This window comes from Lepisosteus oculatus, chromosome 4, assembly GCF_040954835.1.
Source record: "Lepisosteus oculatus isolate fLepOcu1 chromosome 4, fLepOcu1.hap2, whole genome shotgun sequence".
NCBI lineage: Eukaryota > Metazoa > Chordata > Actinopteri > Semionotiformes > Lepisosteidae > Lepisosteus > Lepisosteus oculatus.
The window spans coordinates 32626089-32652785 of NC_090699.1; the positions used below are offsets into that span (position 1 = coordinate 32626089).

The following is a 26697-nucleotide window of genomic DNA, read 5'->3' on the forward strand; positions in this document are numbered from 1 at the left end:
AAGAAATTAATTCTGCTAAACTAAACAGATGTTATGCAAGTGTCATCTCAAAATAGAAGGCCTGTGTCACACGTCAAGCATGGATCAGGTTCAGATACCAAACTTTAAGAAAACATCAAAGAACGAAATTATTTATCTCATGCACCTCTTTTACAAAAATTTACTTAAGCAATTTTACAGCCATAACCTCACAGGCCAGCATGTGAAAACAAGAAATCACCTGAGACTTGCACAAAAATAAACATATGTTGATAAAACCAGCAGAGCCCATGTAAAGTTAAACACCGACCGTGACTTTTACATTTTTCAAGAAACATTTTCCAAAACAACTTCATCTACAATGACCTTCGCAGAGCCTTTCCAATGTCTGTCAAGTTGTGAGGGGCTTTCCATCTTTAAAGCTTTAATTTTGTGCCTATTAACACGCATGGTGACAGGGATTGGAAACCAGAGAATAAGGCACAATCAAGGTCATGTTGAGCGGAAGCTGCAACAATGCGGGGCTTATCCTTCACTGCCAATGCGATTTGACCTCAGCCACTGTAGGCAGCATCTCAGGCTTATTCCCCACACTTTCCTCCTCTCTGAATTAAGCAGCTGAAAGTGCCGGATTATCTGCCAATTAGCACCAATTGTGGAGCAGGTTCTATGTGATGTACAGTATCCTTAATGCATTTAATTTCTTTTCTGGTACAATCACGTTTGTCAGTATTCCTCGGCTTTCTCATTTAAAAAAAAGAGTTGGGTTTTAATTTGTTATTAAGTACTGTAGAATAAAGGCCACCAGTTAAGCCGTTGCAAATTCTAAAAAATAAAAAATGAGAGGGAGAACAAGAAAATCTCTTTAACAAATGGCTGTGAAGGACTTGTTCAAACAAGCGGAGGGTTGTTCACCCTTACCCAACAATATTTCCAGGCACCAGTCAAAATCACTGAACTGGCCTAGCCAAGCTTTACAGATGAAACATTTCTGACCCACTTTTTAAGCAAAGTCATTTATTGGGACTTCATTCTGCTTCACTTTGTTCTGACAGACAATCATTAAAAACAGGCTTGTCAGAGTGTGCCACAAAGTCATAAGCAGCTCCTGTCATTTTAGTTAATGATGCAAGTGTGGATCCAATTTAGTTAAAATCTATTGAATTCAATGGTGATCTTTAAACACGCTCACAGCAGTCCCTGGAAAAATCACTTTCAACTTTCAGAACAGATTTTAAAGGCATGCAATATATATATGTATGTATGTACAAAGAACAAATAAGTTACAAACGTGAAGAGGCTATCTGACCCATGTAGCCTGTCCAGTAGTTAGTACTTAATTGGTCCAAGGATCTCATCCAGCCATTTCCTGAAAGAAGTAGGTGTTGGGCTGTTGTTGAAAAAGTGATTAATTTTGAGGTGGTGTATGCAAGTCATACATGGGCTAAAATGACAAATTCAGTGCCTACAAACAAATAACAGTGTTACAAATAAGTTTGCATTTGACAAGGCTGACCCCTATGGGTGGGCACCAAGGTTAGGTCTGCAAGGCCTTGGCCAAGAGGGTGTTCAGTAAATAAACGTCTTGGGTAAAGGTTATCTTATCTCAGCTAATTTGGTTTTGTGTATCAATTGCAAGGGCTGTTTAAGAGAAATGGTAAATAAGCTCCCTTTCTGAAATAATCTTTTGAAGCAAGTATACAAAGCAAAGGTTTGCTCATGGTGCCATTTTCTCTAAAGCCAGAACTGGAATTTTATTTGCCATAATCATTACTGATCTGCATATAATAAATTTGTAGCTACTTAAAATTCTAACTATTCTTTTTCAATATTGGAACGGTATGGTTTCAAAGTCTTATAATAATCAAGGAAGTTATCTTAAGACGTTAGCACTTTCAGAATTCATGTTTATATTTATCATTCAAGCCCCATAAACTGAAAGTGCATCAGCACCAGACATGAGTGAGTAATTCATATGTGACTGTACAGCAATGAGAGAAACAGCGAGTGATGCCAGTGACATCGCTTTGAGAAAAATAACATTAACAACAACAATAAAATAATGTTCACTGGTATTGCATCATGAACAGAAAAAACAAAAAAGCAAAGTTAACCACTTTCTACATGGCATCCATCAACTACGGAAGGTAAAAATTGATTTATGGAGCAAGGATGGCGGTGCTTAATAGAAGAAAAATGGTCATTCAAATATTCAGGTAATTTAAATAAGGGCACTAAGGGTAATGTTTAATATTGTACAATGACACTGAAATGAAAATGGTATCTATAATTCTGATAACCGGTACCTCTGTTCCTGATTTGTACAGCTGAAGTTAATTTGTATTTAAGGTGCTTTATAAAAATGATGCTTACAATTATTGTCTTCATAGAATGGATACCTGAATATATGACATATGTACAAAGAGACTGCTCAAACACTAACATGTTATGATACATGTCTGAAAAAGCAAAAAATGTATTTGAAGAATGGAGGTGAGGGTTCTTGGTAGTAATCCTTCGAAAACATGCCAATTGGGATTGCCCATCTAGTTGGCGTTTCGAATAGGAATGCTAAAAGAAGGACTGTGTTTTTATTTGCAGAGATTGGGATTGTTTCTGTGCTGTGTCTGGTATTCTTCTGCTTCCATCATTCATGTTGCTACCCAGTTTGGAAATGCAGAAGAGCCAGAACCTATCTGCTTAGCTGGTCTGACCTGAAGGGAGGCCCCTGGCTCTTCTGGAATCTGGCTCAAGCTTCTAAACGTAAGAAAATTGGAGTATTATTAATCAGTAGCAAAGGTGTTTGCTATTGCTGTAGTAGAATAAGTTGTAGGGAAACAAAGACCAAACTCCATCACCTCCCTTCTTGGCAAAGTGAAGAAATGTCCACAGAGAGAAATAACATCCAAATTATTTTCTTTATTTTTACCCTTACACATTTATCCTACTCATTTTAGCTGACTACTAAGTCAATTTTTGAATATTCTTTTTAAAAAGGCAATAAAGGCTTTTAATCTCATGTATAGTACTTTGAGTGTTCCTTTGTCTCTTGCCAAAAATACCAACATATTATTAATGGATTTTACAATGAAAGCATGGGAGGGATGACCAGGGCCAAGTTCAGTGTGCTTCTTTTGTGATAAATTGTAATAATTTCTGATATAATTTCCTAAATTAGAAAAAACTATAAAAATTATACTTAAGCCCTTTGTCCTTCACATTTCTCTTTTGCATCCCTCCTCCACTCCATCTCCACCTTTGTAACGACTGCTTTCTTCACATCTCACTCTGCACGAGAGTCCCAGCCTCCTTGTCCTACAGCCAGGGGGCAGGCTTTTGGCAAGAGAAGAAGGTTGAGCCAAATTTACTATGACTAAACATCCAATAAACCTTTTCAGTACAGTACATTCAATTCTTGGGTGTTGTTATCATAGACTTGTTGAAAGGGGTGGAGTGATCTTGTTTTGTAGTGCCAGATTGCAGTTACAGTGAGGACAGAAAGATAAACCAGTAAAGGACAAGATACGAAGACTAAGATAAGGCCATCTTCTTTTCAGGTGTTCTGTTAAAGTCTATTAGAGAAAAATAAACTTTCCTGTACACTTTTTTCTTAGCAACACAATCCATCATACATAAAGACAAGTAGCACAGTATGTACAGTAGCTATCTGGAAGATGGCTTTTCGTCTGCTACACTGACCTCACGATTTTGCATTTTACCGAAGTGTATGGATTATCACAACTTGAAATTGATTAAATAAACTTTTACTCACCCAAAAGGAAGAAATACACAATCATTTTCAAAGATGATTAAAATTCAATGTTGATTAAAACATACAATAAACCAAATGTTTACTTGTTTACATAAACTGTACATTTAGAAACAGTAGTGAAATTACACTGCAACATTAGTGAAATTACACTGCTATATTTTAATTTCTATTTTGGAGATTTAAGCGTTTAACAGTTGTGCATCCACAATATTTAATAACTCCTTACACTTGTATAGTGCTTTTCTGTACACTTCACTCAAAGTGCTTTACAGGTAATGGGGACTCCCCTCCACCATCTCACACTTAGTTCCACATGCATTTACAATTAGTTCCTGATATACTGTACGAACACAATGCAAATGCCGATGTTTATTTTGTTGCAACTGGGATAACTAGACATGGATAGTCAAAGAAACTAACTACTTCTGAAGGGTATTTGTATCCCAAACAAAGGTTTAGGACTAGATAACTGTTTTTTTTAACCCTATTACTTACATAGTTGTAATACTTCTAAGCTGACTCCAAGGTTGGTTATAGGTAACCTTTAATGTTGTGATTGTATTGTATAATCAACTGTAAAAGACCTTAATTAATTTAATTATTTATCTGACTGCTGAGTCTGAGACAGTTGTTTTAAATTGACTCTTTTTAACTGTGGCTCATTGATCTCTTAAATTAAACATGTTGTTTGATTAGACTTTGTTGAACTGTCTCTAAACACTATCTTTGTTTCGAAATACTCTGCAGGGTTTGAAGGTGTGGATTTAGCAGTCAATTTTTGTCAATTGTTTTGCCTTTTGAATGGTGAGAAGCATTTCCCCCACTTGCAGGTGATGCTGTCAAATATTCCCTTTGGAAGTGATGTTTTACAAAATGAAATGTCAATGACATTTGGTTAAAAATAGGTTTGCAAATTCTTTTGTATTCTCTTAAACTGTGCATTTACAATCACACAACGAGGGAGCGTTTCTAATTCTGTCACCTATAATGAGCTAAAACGTGTTGGAAAAAACAGAAGCCAAAAGCTAGAAAAGCACAATAGATCAAATCAAGACAACGAAGCTCCTGGTGTTCAGATGAAGTACAAATTAAATGATTGACAAAGTTATTCTGCTGTATAGTATATGATAAAAACACAAGGGGTAGAGCAGTGATTAGCATTGCTACCTCAAAGCACTGGGGAACTGGGTTTAATTCTGGGCCTGGGGTGCTATCTGTGTGGAGGCTGTGTGTTTTCCCGTGTTTGTGTTGGTTTCCTTCCAGAGTCCAAAGACATGCTGGTAGGTTAACTGACATATGGGAAAACTGGCCTAGGTGTGAGGGTGCACGTACCCGTGTCTGTGTGTGCCCTGTGATGAACTGACTTCCTGTCCAGTGTGTATCCTGCCTTTGCCCAGATAGGCTCCAGTTCCTGCATGACCGTGAACTGGATGAAGCCGTTAGAAAGTGGACAGATGGAAAATCACAAGCATATTGTAGAAAAATTGCATACAGTATTCTTGCCCTCCAAAATTTCTGTGCAATATTCCTAAAATATTTACATTAATAGGTTTTTTTTTTCAGAATGTAAGATATTGACTTTCAGAGTTTAACTGTAACAGCACAGTAAGTCATAAATTGCTAGTGACATGAGCACTTTCATTCCTATTTTAAAAACATTCAGGCTTTTAGCACATCAACAATGATGATTCAGTTTTATATATCATTACATGGATCAAAAATATTAAAGTGGATTATTTTTATCTTATTTTTTTATTTTCCTTTAGTTGTTTTGTGTGTCTATGGAAAACTATAACAACTTCATACTAAATCACAGGGTTTTGGTTTTATTCTGTGTTATTTCACATTTACCATTTGTTCTGAAATATTTAGACTGATGTGATTATGATTGTATTTAAAATGGAATTCTAAAGAGCGGTACAAGGCCTGAACAATCTTGGAGTATTTTAAGTATTTATAAGTTCCATCCCTCAGATCACACACAGGCTCCAAGACCACTTAGAAAGCTAGAAATAGGTGAAGGTTTATAGTGCCCTTTGTAAATGTTTTAGGAAAAAATAAAATGCACAAAAATATTCACATACTTTAAATGTTGTAAAAATGATTCAAGAACATTTCTAGGTATATATTAAGCAGAAAACTGTCACTTGTTCTTGTAAAGTATAATATCTAAAAACAGTCGATAAACTTAAAATATTTTTTTAACATGCTGATTTGCAAAATCTTGATAGATTTTTAAATATTCTAATGTTTTATTCATTAACTGTTATCTAATGTGTAAAATTGAATAACAATAAAACAATGACAACAAAATATAAACTGTTAAAAGAAAAGGGAAATATTTTTTACAAGCAGTCTAATAGTCTAATCTAATAATAACATTTTAAAAGCCACGAGACTGCATGCTGTCAGATTTACACATCTAAATTCAGCTTGTTTCACACTCAGGAGGTCCTTTTGCTTTCACACACTAAGTGTCTATTTTCGCCGTCTGGTGTCTGAATCCTCCATAGCATTATGCTTGAGTATTCTTTGGGAATAATCACTCAGCTTTACACAAGGCTAGCACTGTGACTTGTTGACTACTTCTGGGTGGGGATACCCTGCAAAAATGAGTGCCTTGCCTATGTCTTGTTTTTCTTAACATGTAGGGTTCATTAATTTGATTTCACAACTCCAGTTAACAAAATGCCTGTAAAATGAGAAGCCTGGCACATAGGTGATGTTTTGAAAAGGAGAGCCACTGTCAGTTATATTTAGAATTGTATGATAGTGACTAGGGTACATTTAGGAGAACAGCACACACTTTTGTGTGAGTATGAAACACTATTTTGTGGAAAGTGCAATACGTTTGCAGGCCACTTGTTATTTCTATTGCTCTTTGTAAATCCCATATGGTGCATTTCTCAGTGAAATTTACGACTGAAGATTCACGAAATACATAGAAAATTAAACCTTGAAGGAAAAAAGTGTGACATTTTAGGAAAAAATGAGTATATTCTGAATTTATTTTTAAGGGTTTTTCATAAGTTCCACAAAAAATAAAAAGAAAGAAAAAAGTATTATAAAATTGTTAGAGTGGTCAGGGAAACTAAGACAAAATACTGTATAATACAGAGCTTTTTCTATTTAGAATAAAGTGTCCCCTTTTGTAATCACTGTTTTTCTAATTATTCTCAAGTTTTGTAATTACTTATGACCACAGCCACAACTATGAACACAGATGGGTGGTACTGTACAATGAAGGAAGGGTTCCATATTGTCTTACTGTTCTGAAATTATACTTAATTGATAAAAGAATGACAAAGAACAGGAAGAAGAAGTAAACATGTCAGCTACGATGGATATGATTCACCCAAAGGCAAACACTTCAACATCTGCATGAGCTTGCAAAGGGAGGAAAACCTTTAAACCTTTAAAAACGTATTAAAATGTATTTTGCTGAAAGATTTCCAAAGCAAGTGTAACAATAATTGTTCTGTAATGAGGCTCTTTTTTTAAATGTACTCATTAATCTTCATTTGTCTGTGGAAGGTTTAGGTTACTCTCTTTAGCCCAATCCCTTGCAATATTTACGAGTCTCCTATAGAAACTGTTACTAATATCAGGCTTTGTGTCTCTTCTCTACACCAATAAAAAAAAAAAAACTGCACTGATGGAACATGCATTGCTGTCAAAGTGTCTATCATACAGGTAAACCCCTGGAATTCAATTCATAATTAGTTGGAATGAAATCATAAATTAAACAGCAGTACACATTCAGGCTTCTATGGGTCTCCATGTATAGAAACGTGCAAACTCTAGACGTCAATTAAATTGAACTGCATCATTATTTAATTATGCCTCAATTTAAAAATATGTAACCTGGTTCAAGGATAGATGGTGTATATGTTTCAACTTCAAATTGTTTGCAGTTTATCACTGATATAATAAATTAAATTGACATTGTATAACTATTTTACTTCAATGTCTTTTATAGGTCTTTTTAAGCAGTTAGTAGAAATTCTGGTTGTATTTAATATTCAGAGAGAGAAAATGTATAAACCATTAGATCAATATATCTAGAAATTTTGAAATACAAAAATTTATTTAGTGACTTGGCCACTTCATTTAGTCACTCTTCTGCATAATTAGAAGGCTATGCTACTACATACCCTGTCCGATTTAAATGTAAACTTTGTTTCAGAAACGTAGTCAATCCTCTGCAAAAAAACAAGAAGTTCTTGCTGGTGGTTTGTATTGCTAGATGCTAGTTTGGATAGTATGATTTCCTTGGGGAAAAGGATAGCATTTGAACAAAAGGCCAAAATCAATATTTATGCAGAACCCTTTACCCCTTCATAAATTTCACAAACCACTGTGCCATCCATCCCAACCTTACAATATATGTAGTCATTCCTACGTGTCAAAATAAACAGATGACACTGTGAAAAACCCATCAGGGAGAAAGAAAAATATTTTTCATCTGTGCTTTTGTTTTTGCTTTTAAATACACACATAAGGTTCATGCAGGTGCTAAGAAATGTTTTTGAGAAAGCCACAGCAATTGCCAAATTAAATAAAGTTACATAAATAAAATTCCATCCAGGCTGGTTGGAATAATCAGACTTGTTCATTTCCCAAGCTCTATAATAAACAGTTTCAATACTTTTGGAGGAATAACGTTCTGAAAAACAAATTAAACTGAACTGACATTCCAGAAACCTTTATCAACACGGATGCATACATCGTTAAATATATAAAAAGTATTTTGAAATGCTAAACCCTTTTAGGTCAGGAAAAGAAAGAAAAAAATGCTGGTATTGATTGGTATTTTTGCAAGTGTTAGTTTGGATTTGTACAGTCTGCTTCTCTTCACATTCCGTTGAATGTTAGTGGTTTCAAGATGTTTTAAGGCAAAAAAGGTCACCACCTGTGTGTGTTTCTGTACCAGGACTGATTGGCTGTGCTACAGCTGAATCTTGCTCAAAGGGTTCTCCACAGCTTCAGTAAGACCTGGCAGACTCTAACCTCAGACACCTGACCCCTCACACGCTCCTTAGAAAACTCACCTCACAGGAGTTATTTTAGTTGAGCGTAGCCCTTCCCAATGACATAGATGAAACCTCTTTATATATGCACATCCTCTGGTCTAATGGCTCACAAAGTCACTGCATGAAGAGTATCTTAGAATCTTGATTCAGCACTGTATTAACTTTTTGCCTGTCCTTGGCAATTACAATCATATACATTTGCAAGTCATTTTCAATCTGATGCATATAGCTAATGATTCTTATTCATATTACATTTGCATTGACACCCTGAAAACTTGATACGCAGCATTTTTTTTTATCATTGGCAGAGTGAAAGCATAATAATTATGCCTGGGATAGGCATACTGACAAGTGGTGTCTAAATGCAGACACAGTATACATTTCTTGGTCTTTAGTGGATGTGTCAAGACACAGTGTGGACAGGAGAGGAAGACAGTGGCTAAAACTTTAAATAAAGAGTGAAAGCAAGTTCTCATAACATGCCTATTCCTGATATGAAATAGCAAAAAAGCATCATGGCATGTAAGAAGAAGACAAGGTATCAAAATAATGACGATTTTTACATGTTAAAAAATGAACATCTATAGCAGTTGCTCAACAGTGGCAAGAAATCAGTTTTGTGTGCTGTTAATAGTAGTTATTTGCTTTGCTGTAAAAATAGGTCAGACAGAAAATACACAATTTGAGGCTTGGTAACCAGATTGATGTTTCTGGGGCAATATAATTTCCATGAGAACATTCCTGGTAACTCAGAACTAAGACCTATAGTATATTACATAATAATCAACAAATGTAACTTTATAATTGGGACTGATATCAGTAAGCATAATGAAGATGCATGCCAGCTGCCATATCACTCTGCAGCTCACAACTGGCAACCCAACGAAGGTGTGAGCCTGGTCAGTACCTGGATGAGACACCTCCTGGGAAAAACTAAGGTTGCTGCTGGAAGACGTGTTAGTGGGGCCAGCAGGGGGCGCTCACCCTGTGGTCCATGTGGTTCCTAATGCCCCAATATAGTGACGGGGACACTATACTGTAAACAGGCGCTGTCCTTTGGGTGAGACATAAAACCGAGGTCTTGACTCTCTGTGGTCATTAAAAATCCCAGGGCGTTTCTCGAAAAGAGTAGGGTTGTAACCCCGGCGTCCTGGCTAAATTTCCCATTGGCCCTTACCAATCATGGCCTCCTAATAATCCCCATCAATAAACTGGCTTCATTACTCTGCTCTCCCCCCCCACTGTCAGCTGATGGGTAGTGAGCGTTCTGGCGCACTATGGCTGCCGTCGCATCATCCAGGTGGGGCTGCACATTGGTGGTGGAGGAGGGGAGTCCCCATTACCTGTAAAGCGCTTTGAGTGGAGTGTCCAGAAAAGCACTATATACGTGTAAGCAATAATAATTATTATTACAGTATGCTGTGACTACTTGAATAAATAAATTGTGCTTTGGCTAAACACTGTTCAACATTTCATTTTAGTATATGCTCAAATATAGGAGAACTAGTCAACAAAATTATTTTACTGAGTTTGAAAAATTAGTGGCTCACCTACCATATCCTTCATCGCAATGAGCGACAGAAGTGCCTGACAAGGATACCACTGGTTTGAATCAAGGCTGTGTCAATTACCAGTTACTTCTGGAGTCCTCAAGGGTGGTTTTTAACTGGCGGAGTACTTCAGCAAGTACGGCAGAGCTGGTGTGTGGCTCCCAAGTCCAGAACACAGAGTGACTCCTTGAGCAGTGATGATGGGGTTCTGTCTGTCCCTTGGCCAGCACTCGAGCTGCTCTATCTTGTAGCTGCTGTGTAAAAATCAGAAACAAGCCTGGTAAGCACATACAGTACATTGCCGCCTTCTTTTACATTCTGTCATGATGTCCAGGAAAATTTAACATCATTATGATTCCTTTGGAACTTGGAAAGTGGTATTATTCTTCGTGTTTTTATTTCCATTTCTAACTAGGAATTGTAATGAAAATAGATTAAGAAAATGAGGTTGTTATTATTATTAAAGAGGTTGCAGATTGTACAGAAATGATTTGTGATAATCAAAAAATAATGTCCTTTTCTTATCCTGCAATCTCATAGACATAATGATCTTGTGTAAAAACATCCTGGGGAAATAACTATTCTGAAGTTGAAGTGGCCTACTCTAAACTCATTTTTGTGTTGTTATTCTTTGGCTAAATAAACTCAAATGAACAGTTGTTTTCAAAGGGAAGGAAGAAGTGCAAGAGAAGGCCTGTGTTTCACATATAGTCTTGTCTAAATAGCACAGTTCTGAAGGAATCCTCTCTAAAGACCTTGATAGCATAATTCATTGAGTGATGATTGTTTTGCTGACCTGGTACTCATTATTAGTATCATTATTATTTTTAATATAACTGGGATTTTCTCATTTGGAAGTGGGAGTTGCTCTCATTAATCTTGTTTTGTCCAGATGGCTTGAATTGTATCAATTGAACGGCTTAATGTGATACAAAATCAAATCACTGTGACTGCAGCCTAGATCCCAGTATTGGCAGTAATTGTTTCTCGATAATTAAAATAACACCAATAGTTTGTGAATACATTTTTTTCAGAACTGTTATTTCCATTACTTAATGTGAGTTTCAATTTTGGTGTTTGCAAACCAGAGCTCTGCCTGGTTCTGAAGCACTCTGGGCAGGCCCTGACTCCCACTTGTGAAAGAAAATGGAGAGATCAGAATACGCAGGATCGACTCTTTCATTTTATTATTTCTTACACTTTGTTTCTCATGTGCAAGGGGGTACAAAACAGTGTCACGGCCTGTGTTTCTATCCTCCACTGCAACAGCTTGCTCTCTCTAGAGAAAAGCCACACCACAGACTAGGGCATCTGTGTGCCACATATTTGCATTCAAGAATGGCAGGATGCTGATTTCTAAATATGTTCATTCTTCATTGAATCATGTTTAATTGTTTGGATCATGTGCTGCTGGCCCTGGACATATTGATGACCTCTAGTTAAACATAGATGGCCAATATTCAGTTTTACATACACAAACATGACAAGGAAGTGCAGTGTTGTTTTTTCCCCACACACTGCTTATGACCTAAGCTTGTTATTAGACATTCTGAGGTGAACAGTGCACTTGGGAAAGGATACTGAATTAGCTTCAGTAATATCTTACAGCTGACTCAGCTTAAAGCTACAAATTCAAATGGATTCCTTATTCCTTGCAGGTTGACAAAAGTCTGTTATTAAAAGGGTAAATTTCCCTATTCTTCGAGTATTTTGAAGAACACTGCATATGTTTCACAAGACGATTTTAACAAAAAGTAATGAACAATATCTAATTTCAAGTAGCAATTTTACATTTTTCAAGTTTCAGCAATTGTTCTCAGCAATACATTTTAATACTCATTTTCCTGATTTAGATTATCCCGAGAAAACTATCCTGAGATCCTAAGAAAACAAACAAAGGGATGGTGTTGGGTCCACCTGGCTCCTTTGGTAAGTACTTGCTACATTTTGTAAGGTTCCCCATTTAGCTGCTAAGTATCTTAGATATCCAACACTCAATTTGAGCCCCAACAACATGTCTGGATATCAGTCTTAAATGTATGTGTTCTAACAATGTTTCATTGTTAATCCTTAAAAAGCCCACTGTATCCATACAGTACCTTGAGAATGTTGAGTATTTGAATCAAGTCTCTTCATAGTTTAATCTGTTCAAGTGTAAAAGGAATAAACTATTGCCTGCATAAAAGACGCAATCACCTCTAAGACCATGAGAGCTCTTTTACACCCAGTGTATCTATTTACACATTATAGATGCCCTCCTTGGCCTCTAGTGGCAGGCTGACTCCTCTACATATGGGTAGCTTCTCTAGGCTCTGTGTCTAACTTATATTTATAGTTCAGGCTTTTTCCAGCTACATAAAATACTCTGCAAATACCTACATTAAATATTATGTATAAGATTAGTTTTTGTTTGTTTTCACAGTTTTTGCTGCTTTCATTTCATTCTTATTACATTGTTATTATTGATTTAAATTAGGAAACGCAGCACTGATCCCTGTAATACACTATTAACTCCACTCCAGTTTTAACAATCACTCCTCATCTCTTTCTTATTAACCAATCAATTCTTAATCCAAATGTGTTCACAAACACGGATGTGTGTACTCTTCAGTTTATTCATCTTTTATGGCAAACCATATGCTTTTCTTGTATGCTCTCCATGCTTTTTCAAAAATGTAAAAGATCTACCTTTTCTAAATCCACATTGCCTATCTTCTAGAATTTCTTATGCTGATACAATTCAAAAGTAAATTTAGGCTTCCTTTCTCCTGGAACATGTTGCCATTTCCTTTTCATCTTATAAAACTATTTAAAGTATTCAATTACTATTCATGATATACTTGTTCTAAAGGTCATCTACAGTATATGGCATTTAACATTACATTTTACTTGTTTGCTGTAGCATATCTACTGATGAGTGTAAAATAGTTAATTAAAAGTATCTGGTTAATGAAAAATTGCACAACAGCTTATTTCTAGTATGCTCTTTTGTTAAACCCTCAGACTTCCATTAAGCACCCCAGTTTGACAATTACTCATTTTGGAAGCAGACAAAGAAGCCAAAGATTTAGCTGTACATTTTTTTACTTTCTTCCAATTCCTTTGTTAACCACATGATCTCGATAAGCAATACAAAGCAATAACAGGGGAAAATTGATGGAACAGTGCTCCTTCAAATAAGAATCCAATGGAAAACTAAAAGATAACAGTTTTAGATTAGCTGTGCAAAATATTTTGGGCATTTTCTGCAATTTAATAGAAGTATTGTATCCTGCTGTTTCACCATATTAAATTTTAAAACTTTGTTTAAAAAGATATTAAAGTATTAAGAGGCCATCAACTCTAGACATCTTATAGCCCTTAAAGATCACTGACTGTTTCATAGATATATCATAAACCATGTATCTGTGGGGAGGTAGATTTTTAACGACCATTTTTAACCAGTGTCATCCAAGTAAGTTAGATAAAACCGAAGAGCCTCCTTCATTGGTATTCTGGACCTATGGCAGGACAGACAGGACAGAAAAGACTCTGCTTGAGAGGAAGACTAAAATGATTTTTTTCCACCTTGTAAAATGCTGAGTTTCATAGGATAAATCAGAAAGGTATCAATTCCTTCCGGAGTCAGACCACAGAGAAAGCTTTAGTTTAATACACTCTGTAAAAACAATGGCCAGCAATTTCTATTGTCCAGGTGTTCCAGACATGTACAGTAGCTTGTAGTTTAGCCTACTGATTGGTAAAATAAAGAGGTTTGAACAGCAAGGTCCAGGGCCTATTAGATCCAGGCAGGCATAGATGCAATGAGATCTGCTGATCTTAATAGGACATAAAGGAAGTTAGGAAACACAAAAGATCCAGCTAGATTTCTGTAGGTAACTTCCATGCCTTCAGGTAAGTTAACCATTTGGATATTGCTGTGGCATGACCTGCTCTCAAAGTCATTCAGGTCATTCTGCTTGTCAACTAGATGAAGACAAGACACACATAATGAGCTTTTCCATTTCCTTGGTGTGAATGGTAAACTCCTGTTTAAGATTTTTAATTGGTTTGAGACCCATAGCCTCGGTCAGCATTCCTGTTACCATACTGCAGATGGCATTGCTCTGGGATGCTATAGCTCATTCAGTCACTGTCATCTAACTGTCATTCTTCCCCAATGTCTCTATGCAGTGGGGTCATGATGGAAAAAAACAAGAATGACAATAGCAGGAATAAAATAAGGAGCTCAGTGACATACTCCGATGTCTCATGATTCACCACATAAAGGTCAATTTTAAGGGAAACTTCACACAATTCAGAATCTAAGTTAAAAAAAATGATTGTCTATGAATGATTAATGATTGAAGCTTTTTGTGGTTGTTCCCAGAACAGATTCTAAAGATGTTATTGCCTTTGAAAAAAGTAATTGCTCAGTTCCAGCTGTTTACCCAAGTTCATCTCCGACAACTTCTACAAGCATGTCAATAATCTAAAGGGCGGCAGGCTCTTTCTTACAGTATTTTGTCAGGTTTCCTTGTTGGTATACGATTAATCAATTGATTAATTTTTCAATTTTTTTTTCAATTTCCCATTTTACATTTCAGCTTAGGATATTTTGAGCACATAACAGAATTTATATTCGTCTCATCTTTTTAGCACACTGTGTATCATAAAGGAATCCCTTCCTCCCTAATAAAAATGAGGAAAACATTGGTACGCAATACAATCTGACCTATATACTCACTAATTATTTGACTTTTAGATATTTTCCTCCTATAGCATGAAAAGGAATTTGGCTTGATACATAATAATCAGAAACCACTATGCAGGTCATCTGCTCATAACTCTTCATGTCAAATTGATGTACTTGACACATTTCTTCTAAAAGGTGCATACTGTAATTCAGATGAACTGCTCTAGACATTACATTTTATTGAAGATGTGAATAAGAAATGACCAGCACTGCATGAATATGGTACTGGCACCAACAAATTATTTGTAGATAAAATGAAAAAAGACTCTCCTTTGATGTGAAAATCCAAGCCCACTAGCCTGGGAGGCATTTCTTTTTAATTTCAGGGATTCCTATTCTAAAATTTGTCTCAGGTACAGGGCATTTTTTCAGCTCTCTTGGCTTTGTGGTGAACAGAAAAGAAAAAGAAAAGTATCCTTTGATTAGTTTAACAGTGAAGCTGTCAAAGAGCAATAAAGTTCTTGAGTGACAGTAGGTCTGTTTTTCTTATAATCTTTGGCAATTTCAAAAGAACAGTAAAAGGAAAGATCTTGTTAAACACAAAAGGAAGTAGTCACTTTGGGACTGATACAAGTCTAAATAAAATTGACATGGATTTTTTCCTAACTAAAAAAAGAATATGTAAAAGACTGTTGTATGCATACAGACAATGTCACTGTGTTACAAAGCACAATCTGATGAAGACATATGTTAAACACTGTGAAGGTAAAGAGGACTTCTTGTTCGGAAAACAAACAATTTGGAAATTATTCAAACACCTAAAAAAAGCTCTGCTGTGTCTTGATTGATGTTATTCTACAGATTTAGGCATGCATTTATAACAGCTTGAAATCTGTTTCAGTTTTTATTCAGATAATATTTGCATATACCTTACTTGATACAAAATTAATAGAGAAACTCTTCACAAACAGTTTTTGCAAGGTAATTATTTCAAAAACATTTCTTTTTTCATACATTTATGTCCTGTTTTTGGAAACAGCTTCTCCAAAAAAATATTTGATCTCCAATTCCAAAATACAAACTGCTTTTGGCCATAAATTGAGAGTTTCACATACAGTTAGAAATTAATTTGCCACAGATTGTACTTGGTAAAACATTCCAACAGCTGCAATCAAAAAATTGTTCTCATCGAAACAAAAAAAAGCTTTTAAAAGTTTAATATGCATATTTGCATATTCATCTTATTACGGGGACTCTTCAGGAATACGTTCACACTTAATTGACTACAATATCTTTATTTGATATGAATAAATTTATATCAGTCGCTTTAGCTATAAATGAATCCCTGTAAAAAGGTTGGCTTGTCAGCTGAAAGAATATCATGATTTCTCAGGTACAGTCTGATTTATGTTATGATTTAAGTTAGCTTAGTGTGCAAGCAATTTGAAGTTTGAGTGAATGTGAATTTCCCAGAGATATCACTTGTTTGCAATGCTTCTATAAAATCGATAGTATTTAAAGGTCTTTGACTATAATTAGTAATAGGTACAAATAATCCGCTTTTTATTTCATGAGAAACATGTTTTACAAATGAACCATTAAGAAGATGTTATACAATTTCCTTTACTTATCCTCCACATAATCAAGTTTAATTTGTACCAAGAATATGTTTTCCCCAAAAAGTATTCTTAGCGTACAACCTGTAAGGCTGAGTGCTAGAAGTACAGAGTTCTGTAGAGATGTGGATGAAGGTAGTAAACTAAACAGCAAGGCCACTAATCACTGGGAGAGCAGCCCTCTATAGTGTTAATTTCAGGTCAAGTCATCAGCTAAAAGGACATAGCTGCAGCTGGGATTCAAAGAGGTTCTCTGACGATGTTTTTGCTACAAGACCGAAAACAATCCTTTCTCTGTCTCCTTTGGTCTGTTCCGTGACCTTGCTCCAGGCCAGACAGCCTCAGCAGCTGCCTTGGTTAACGTGGTCAGTGGTGGTGAAAAGTGAACCAGTGTGGCTTGCCTAGGGATAAAACACGTTTTAACATAACTGACATTCCTGCAGGTGCGGCGGCCATTGTTTATGTGCTTCCCCCTGTTTGTTTATTTTTGAGGCTAAACACTTCAGGCTTGTCACTCGACCTCTGCAGAATCTGACCTGAGGGGGTTCAATGATCATCTTTTTTTTTTGTTTCCCATTTTAGTCTTTTCCAGACTCCTAAGCCAAAAGATTTAACTCTTCTCAATGGGTTCACTTTTGAGTGGGAGTCTATCAAAATTAAGTAGCTAAGAAGTAGCTTTACGACATTTCATAACATGAGCAAACACAAAGAGGTGAGAGCTTTCTTGTTATTGGATTGAGAGAGGATGTGAGGACCTCTTCAATATGTGAACTAATTTTTATTGTAAGATCATAAAGCAGCAGGTCATGAAACAACTAAATGAATTTATAAGCATTTGAACGCATTGTCTAGGATTCTAACATTCTTCCATGACCAAGCCTGCCTTGCCTTAAATGCTATACATTAATTTTATAAATCCTTATTATACACATAACATTCATATTTTTTTCTGTTTTGTCAAGAAGACAAGTACACTTATATAGATCAATAGACCCCAGAACTGTGCACGGCACAAATTAGGCAATGACTCTGAAAGAGTATAAGAAATCAAATAATCCTGTTGCTCAAATTCCTCTCTTTTTTAAGATACAGGTAATTAGTATCATACAGGTAATTAGCAGAAAAATCTGAAATAATGGTAATGGAGAGAAGAGGAGATACTATGACCAATGTTGAGGAGACAAATGGAGGAAAACTGAAACAAGTTGATGACTTTAAATACCTTGGATCAAAACTGGTAAAGGGAGGAGAAACACTGGAGGCAGTAAAACAAAGAGTGAAAGCTGGATGGAACAAGTGGAGAGAAATAACTGGAATAATCTGTGACAGGAAAATTCCCAGAAAGTTAAAGTGCAAAATGTACAAGACTGTGATTAGACCTGTATTACTATATGGAGCTGAATGCTTGGCAGTTGGAAAGAGGGAAGAGAACTTGATGAGAAGAACTGAAATGAGGATGTTGAGATGGATTCTGCAGATTTCAATGAAGGATAAGATCAGAAATGAAGAAATCCGTAGACGATGTAGGGTGGTGGATGTGGTTGAGAAGATGCGAGAAGCGAGGTTACGGTGGTATGGACATATCATGAGGAGGGACGTTGAGGAAGTAACAAAGAGGGTAATGGAATTTGAGGTGGAAGGTAACAGAGGAAGAGGCAGGCCTAGAAAGAGATGGATAGATTGTGTGAGAAAAGATATGGAGGTATGTGAAGTGAGTGAGGAAGATGTGCTCGACAGAGACAAATGGAGAAGAGCAACCAAAGCAGCTGACCCCAGGACAGTCTGGGACTAAGGCTGTGAAAAAGAAGAAGAAGAAGGTAATTAGTATCATATAGGAGGCAGTGTTCACAGCCAATGTAGCCACAAAATGATTTATTTAAAAGTATGTGTTTTTTATCTCCAAAACACATTTTATGCTGCTTTTTTACATATTTCTTCGTCAGATAAACCTAAAGCCTTTTTTTCCCCCCCATCTTCCAAAAAATCCTTTCACATTTTACATTTTGCCTTTTCAATCAGGGTATTTCATTATAAAAGGGTCACAATGTTTTACTTAAATATTTTAAGTAATCAGTGTTATGAAAATATATCATGGTTTGGGTCACTGAAGCCAGTAATAACCCAAAATATATCATTCAACTACTCAGAATACATCAGTGTAAAGTATATTTAAATCAGATTGGATTCAAGCTAATTCTGAAACTATGATTTTCATTTCATTAAAAAAAAATTGGGTACATGATTAGTTGTGGTACAACAGTAAAAAAAGAGAATACTACAAATTCTCAAGTCAATAATGGATAAGGTTGGATAATAAGTTTGCTTTCCATTAAATATCAATGAAGATACGAATAGAACCAAATTAATAAAAGGGTTCATGCATATCAAAGAGAAAATTTACAAAACACAAAATCACATATAGAAATTTCACTTGTTGACCACCTCTAATTGCTTTAACCGAATGTTTAATATTCAAGACTGTAGTGACTGCTTTTGACACGTTCCCCTCTGAAATTTACTGCCTGAACTTTTCTATCAATATACATTGAAAACAGGCGGCTGGTGAAAGGGGTTAAAAACACAGACAAGGGGATATTCTTTCCTCAGTTCTTCCTGTGGGTTATGACCTTTGCTTTTTTAACTTCCTTGATTTAGTTTCAGTAAATAGTTGCAGAGTGGCACACCACCTGCTTTTGGTACTTGAGAAATTGACTTTTCCTGAAAAGTACCCTGACCAGTGACCTTGATTGACTACCAAAGGACTTATAGAGCCGGTGTATCCTTCTGTGTGGCCACTTTCCCTTCACCGACTGCCATTTAACCTCCTAATTACTACAAGCCAGCTCACTGTGTTTTAATGCTTTGGTCGTGGAAAAGGCTTGTAAACAATAAAATAAGCACACATGCACAGGATTCTCTTCACTGGTGTATGAGATTTTAAAAATCCACTGTCTGAATATTTTCTTATATCAACACGTATTTCAAAAAGAGTGTTGGCAAATATAATACAAAAACATATGCACATTTTTTTCCCAATTTGTAGGGTTCCTTCCTAATCTCCCTAAAAATCAAGCTGGGCTTGTTTCTCATTTCCATTCCCTTGCCCAAGTTGACCTGTGCAATACCTGTTCAATGCAAAAAAGAGGCTTCAGGTTCCATAAATGTCAAAGCAGGTTGTATATTGGAATTCCTTTCAGAAAAATGCAAAATACACAGTTTCTTCTTTAATACAAATGAATAAATGAAAGACAAATAAGGAAAACAGCATTACATTAGGCACTGTATGCATCACAGCCTTTATTATGGATAAGATATAATTTGCTATATTTATTATTAGTTTGTATGGATTATGAAAAACTAGAAATGTACCACAGTTACAATGAAAGGAACAAACTTTTAGACGATTTAGTACTTAATCCTGTTTAGATGTAAGGAACCTTATTGGGGTTTTGATACAATCTCGTATAAAACATTAAAAAAGAAGCCAGAAATATATCAGTAATTCTATATACTGTATAGATGTGAGTCCCTAAAGATTTACATATTTATAAAAGTGAAGGAAATATGTAGTGGTATTAATAGTGCAAGTAAATTATTTTCACTTACAATGAATTAATATACTGTTCCCTCATGCTGCAGGCTGATTTAAACACAAGGGTAAGCCAAAGTTGCATACTGTTCCAATCACATGCCACAAAAAAACAAAGAACAATAACTCAGGCACTAATGATGTACTGATAGGATTTACAAGGTGTTTTAAGCAAAATGTGGTAATCTGTTAATTGCCATATTAGTCCATCTGTTTGTGCTGCTTAATGTGATAATTTGTTATGATGGTCATTGGAATTTTAACTAGTTCATCTGGAATGCAAAGTAAAATCCAGGAACGGAAAACAAAATGAAGGTTTTTTTGGTTTAAAAAATATGAGTGTTCTTTAATTTTAAAAGAAAATGAGAGGCAAATTGGCCAAGCCTTTCTTCTTGTATTGACTTCATATGTTTTGCACATTCAGGATGCAGTAATTATAATCTCATTCTGTAAATTACATTACTTTCATAATTCTCTTGATTTCAACAAAAAAAAAAACATTTTGATTGTTCCTGTTTTCTTTCCATTGCTTGCCAAGATTTAAATACGTCAATATCTGTATTTCAGGTTTGGCTGATTTTCTTTAAATCTTGGCTACATGTGCCATCTTTCACTAAGCCAAAGAAATACTTAAAGTAATAAAATGAAAAAAAAAAAGATAACGATAATTTAATACAGCAAATATGTAGGCTAACCTATTTTTTTCATGCTAGAATAATGAAATTGCACTGCAAATACTCTTGACTGTTCTGTAATGTTTTATCATGCTGTGCTGTGGGCCATCATTCCCTGACTGTGGTTGGCTGCACTTTGCTATTCTTTCAGCCCCATACATCATGCATCTGCTTTCACCACTGCACTTGCTTCAAAATAAGGCTAAGAATGTTTCCAACTGGGGTACTGATAGCAGTGTTTTCATTATTGCCTTACAGGATCAAGGAAATGAAAGTTAGACCAAATCTGCTCAGCATACCACACATGCTCTCGGATCAAAGGTCACTTCTGGAAGCCCAGGATTAGAAAGAGGTAAAATTATATTTTTATCCATCAGCTTTGATTTTTCAGCCTAATTTTTCTCCCCCCCCCCCTTCCCTCCTGCAGAAAATCTCTCTGGCCTGGCAAAAAAAAAAACAGATGTTATTCTTCAAGTGTGGTCTTTATGGCAGAGTTTGGTGATGCAACTAAAGGAAAACACAAATTCAAAGCAACCTTGAGCTCAGACAAATTGGGAAGGGAACAAGTTCAAAAGAGACTTCAAGGTCATTTGACGTGAGAGTCTAAAGTCTGTTCCGGCTGAAGTAAAAAAAAATCAAAGACAAGTTTTGGCTGTAAAAAGTCAAAATCAAAAAGAAAAGTTTAAAAGAGACCATCTAGTTCTGACAAGCAGACAGTATCGAATATCTCCATTTAGTCAATGGATGGAAGCTAATCTGAATCATATATTGGGAGCAGAAATTGAATTCTCATCTAGTAACATGAGTAATGAAACCTGTAACCTATTCAGCTTGACAGATCCATTCAGATTTCTACAGTAATACTATTCCTAAATGGGGAAAACACTCCAACATTAAGGGATAGTTTGACAAAAAAATCAAATGATCACAAAAAACAATATTGTAAGTAATCCAACCATTTACATAGTGCTTAGAATTATGTCACCTGTGTTTTTGGTTTACAGATAATTCATACATGTTAAGAGGATAATATTTTTAAGCAACATCAACAAACACACGTTTGTGTTAAAAGATTATTTTAAAAAGTCTCAGACATCACTTTTTTTGCTCTATATCTCTTAGATGCATACATTAAGTGCAGAATAACTAAACGTATTCACTAGCAAACAGTAATGAGCCTCATTTAGAATCAAGCTCGAGCACTTTTTAAGACAGTGTAACTATCTGCAATTATAAAACTTCTCAAATGTATATAGTGGTGTGTTCACTGTGGATTTCTGTTTTGCTGTTGTAGACCATGTTTCATTTTAGCTCAAATAGGTTTCACTAAGTGTGTAACCTTGAAAAGGTTTTCCAAACTTTCCTGAAACCATAGCACATGACAAAATATTTTACTTCTTATTGAGGAGCTCCCAAATGTATTTAAAAAAAATGAAGTGAGAACCTTCCAATAAGGAAGAGTCCAAAAGGAAACATTCTAGCCCTGATTTGTGATTAACCAATTTAACTCTTTACAGCTCAGCTACAGAAAGCAGAATTTCCATTATTAGCTTGCTTCCAATTCCTACCTTTGAAGTTTTTTTGATTCACTCCCTCCAAATTTGTGCTTGAAATTACCATGCTTTAGTATTTTATTGAAAGCTTTGGGAGGACAAAAAAGGATTGGTACTGCTTTTAAATAGACAAGAGCCCTCTCAAGCCTGTTGAAGCCCTCAGACCTTACTTTTACTACAATTGGAAAGCACATTGTCTGAAATTGAATAGAACGGTTTTAATGATACAAGGATCACAAGAAACTTCTTAGAACAACGCTTCAAACTCTCTAAACTACAAACCAAATGTTTCTTATTCGTTCCATGCCTCTTCTTAACTTTTTTTACTCTTTCCATTGTCTTTAATACCATAACCCTGTGATTTTGCATTGATCTGCCAAAAATTAATAGTGTTCTATTTAACTAAATTTGACCATACTACAATATTCAACAATTTTTAATATACAAGTAGCATCTTAATGTGTCTAACAATTCTGTATTTTGTACAATTGCAATAATAATTCTATTATTAAATATAGCCTTAGCTAATGCTTTTAATAATAATTGTCCTTCTGAATATATTACATTATGTAATGTTAAATGTTTCACTTAAAAAAAATGGAATGTTATTTAAAAAATAGCAGAAAGAATGATTTAAAATATTTTGCTTACAATTACAGTGGTGTTGCATTCTATATTCTGTATGTTGACTATAAAATGCTATGTAAGGTACTGTTAGTATCGGCTTCATAATCCAAGGACATTTTTTTGAAGAAAGACAACAAAAACACAGTATACTCTAAATTCAAAAAAATCCAGAACTTTTGCTAAATTAATTATTGCATAATTATGATTACAATGGAAAATATTTTATTGTTTTAATGTCATTACCCATGGATTAAAATGTTTCTATTACAAACTCACACTTGACAAGCAATTTGCATTATAGAGAAAGAACCCAAATTCCTGTATTAACTCAGCATCAATTTGTACTAACTCAAATCTAACAATTTATCTGTGGTTTTCAAAACCCGTGAGAATTTCTTAAACTTGGTAATGATTTATCCATAAATATTTGAATAGTCAACGTGTATATATATTTAAAAGAGGAAATCTAGATTTATTGTACTGCTATTAAAAACCTAATCGTAATTATTGAAATGACAACTGGAGAACCCGATTGCTACACAGCAACTGAGGATGTGGTGTGTAAAAAAAATTGTATTTGCTTTTTTGGCTGATTTTTTTACCATTGATTCAAAGTCAAAAATACATCGAGTCGTAAAAAAAAACATACAGCAAAATAGGTAATATTAACTAGAACATTCATCAAATGTCTTAGAATACCAACTGCCTCCTCTTCTCACTGCAAATCAACCCACTCCAGTAGTACAAATATTAATTCAATCAAGCCCCCAGTAAAGTGGCTCTATTTGGAGGGATTTTGCCCCCTTACGATGCATACAGTAATGTATTCAAAGGATGTCTTCTGAAGGAGTGTGTTGTACTGTATCTTACGCATTAGTACCTGCTGCTTTGAAGGTCAATGAGATTAAAGTATAAAGCAATGCAAAGGTATTAAAGACAGTGCATCTGGATGGTGCCTGCTGATTTGTGATTTAAATGGTATTTGAACCAGCAGAGAGCGAATGGGGAAAAAAGCAATGAAAGTACTGAGCATCGATGAGAGTGCCATTAACCATCTTGTTATTTACACTTCATAAGCCAGTATATTACATTGACATCAGGCATGCCTTCCCTACTAGTGTTTTAAGATCAGCAGGCTGACACCATTCTGTATTCTCTGTTTACCTTTCAGCTCAATGGCTGATTGGTGATTTTCCTGATATGTCATTCCAGTGCTCCAGACTGCATGTAAGGTCTTATTTTTAAAATAGTTTGAAGGCATTCATTATACTGAAAAAATGTGAGGATCGGGGAGGTGAGTTACAATTGACAAGGGATTAAGGTTTCTCTCTTCCACGCATGGTAAGCCTGTGAATTTCTATCCAAAATATCTTGTTTAAACTGTGGAAATGGAAGGGAGTGAAGTGATATTTGATTTTACGTAACATCATGAGCTTTCTTGATTTCATGCAACCTGTAGCTCTCACCTTAACGCAGGGGTTGCAGGATTCAAAACTATGAGCTTTCTTATTGAGAATTTTGTCATTTGTCCATGGCAAAAAATATTTGACAACTGAGGAACAAACAGTACTCTGGGTTAGATCTTTTCACCTTATTCATCTGCACAGGCAAGAAATATATCCAGAGAATTTGTGGGGTTTTTTTCTTATCATTTTAGTATTTAAAAATTTTAGTACATAAAAACATTTATGTTAGAATGGATTTCAAAATGCACTTCTCACTTTAAAGTCCAAAACCTTCAATGTTCCTTTAAGTGTTTTAGTAATTGCTTTTTAACTCAAATGACTTGTCTAATTTGTCCCACCAGTGAGCAATTAATAAATTACTTATTAAAGATACATTTAATAAACAAAAACAGATGATTATAGTCCATCCACAAACATCATACAATGAATGCTTGTTAAATGTCACAGTGGTGGTTAATTTTAAAGAATATACTGTAATTGGATAAAGTTAATAAAGATATAAATGAATTCAAAGAAACTTGAAATTGTTGTTTTATTTTTTAATTAGAAATACATCTGTTAAAATGAAAACTATATGTGCTTTAAAAAATTCTGATGTTATGTGAAATGCAGTTTATTGTACAGTAATTCATATGATTTTTGATAAATTAAATATTGTAATCTTTCAATTTTGGAGCTAGGAATTTACAGTGATATCTAAATAGTGCCTAAGTTATTCTGAGTTCAAATCTGATCTTTCATCTTAGTTCCACATTTAATTTTTCTTTGCTTTTTGCAACACTCATTTTGATACAGTAAATTCATACAACATTCATTCATATAAGAAAATTAAAGGAGCAACAACTGTACATAATTCTTTTTATTCATACATATTTCAAATGCTGCATTAGAAAAGGTTTTGTGAATAAAGATTAGATTCTGAATAAAAGTGAGGAATACCCATTAAAGGTATATCTATTATTAAAAATGTTAAATCTGTGTGAATAAAGTGGGACATTCAAACATTCTTCAGTTTGTTTTATTTCTTTGGACAAACAAATTATTAGTAGTGAACACTGAAATAGAAGAAAAAATACAATAGGAATATTGTGTACTTATATCCTGGGGAATTAAAAGCATGATTAGTTTCACTATTCAATATTTTTGGGCATATTTATTGCCTTTAAAATAATGTATTTTGTTCCATAATTTAGTTTATCAAAAATGACTCACAAATGCAATCAGAAGTACTTAAATTCAGAATTTTTTTAGTGTGTAATTTGAATTTAGATCATGTAATAGCTGCTGAAGCAAATTTATTATAATAAATAGGCAATAAAAGTGATGTATCTTATACATTGTAATACCCAAGTACACAGATCTTAAATAATAACTACACAGGGAATGATGATAAGCACGTTTTCAATTTTTCCAATGCAGAAAATTATTTCTGTATAAAAAGCATGCAGACTTTTAAAACTTTTTTAGAACATAATTACCATATGCATAATCTCATCTGAAATGTCGTCCAGGTGTTTCTCAGAGAGATCACTGTTATCCAGGTTTGGGTAGAAGCCCAAATGCAGCAAGCAAAATACTCAAAAGGGAGAGAGTGCAAAACATATCCATATTCCAATGTTTTAATCACTGTCATGATATGATTTTTTTTCTTTTGCTGTCCAGCTTTTTGACATCCCCTTTAGTCATCAGATTCCATTTAAAGTATTGCTTTCTGTTAAAACACTTAGGCAGAATGAAAGAGTTGCAAAATATTTACTGTAACACAGACAATGTGAAACTGACAATATCTGTGTATTTGTGTATTCAGAGCTGTACAAAAAACTATGTATTGAAATTGGAAAAACATTTTTTTAACATTTTAACTCTCCAAATATTTTTTTCCAGCTAAATAAGCCATTTCAAATGTTCTTAAGGATAACTGAGTTGCTTTTACTAAATTGTTGTAATTTCAATATCCAATTATTTAGAAAAAAAATCACAGGCAGTATATTTCAGGCAGTTGAAAATACTGTAATCTTATTATTCTAAACAGATTATTAATCAATATTAAGTTTGAAAAGAAAGCAATTCACATTTTGTCCACAACATTGACAATAAAATTCTAATTTAATATTAGAATGTAAAAACATGTTTTGTGCCACAATACACAGTAAAAAATCCCAA

At 34.7% G+C, this 26697-nt stretch overlaps 1 long non-coding RNA gene across 1 annotated transcript in view; it reads left to right on the forward strand.

The window, feature by feature from the left end:
- Positions 1-24980, forward strand: part of LOC107077343 (uncharacterized) — a 68202-nt gene extending 43222 nt beyond the window's left edge. Inside the window, exons 2-4 of the long non-coding RNA XR_001478391.2 lie at positions 12188-12263; positions 21147-21240; positions 24240-24980. This is a non-coding gene — a long non-coding RNA (uncharacterized lncRNA). The remainder of the gene's footprint in view (positions 1-12187; positions 12264-21146; positions 21241-24239) is intronic.
- The last annotated feature ends 1717 nt before the right edge of the window (positions 24981-26697 follow it).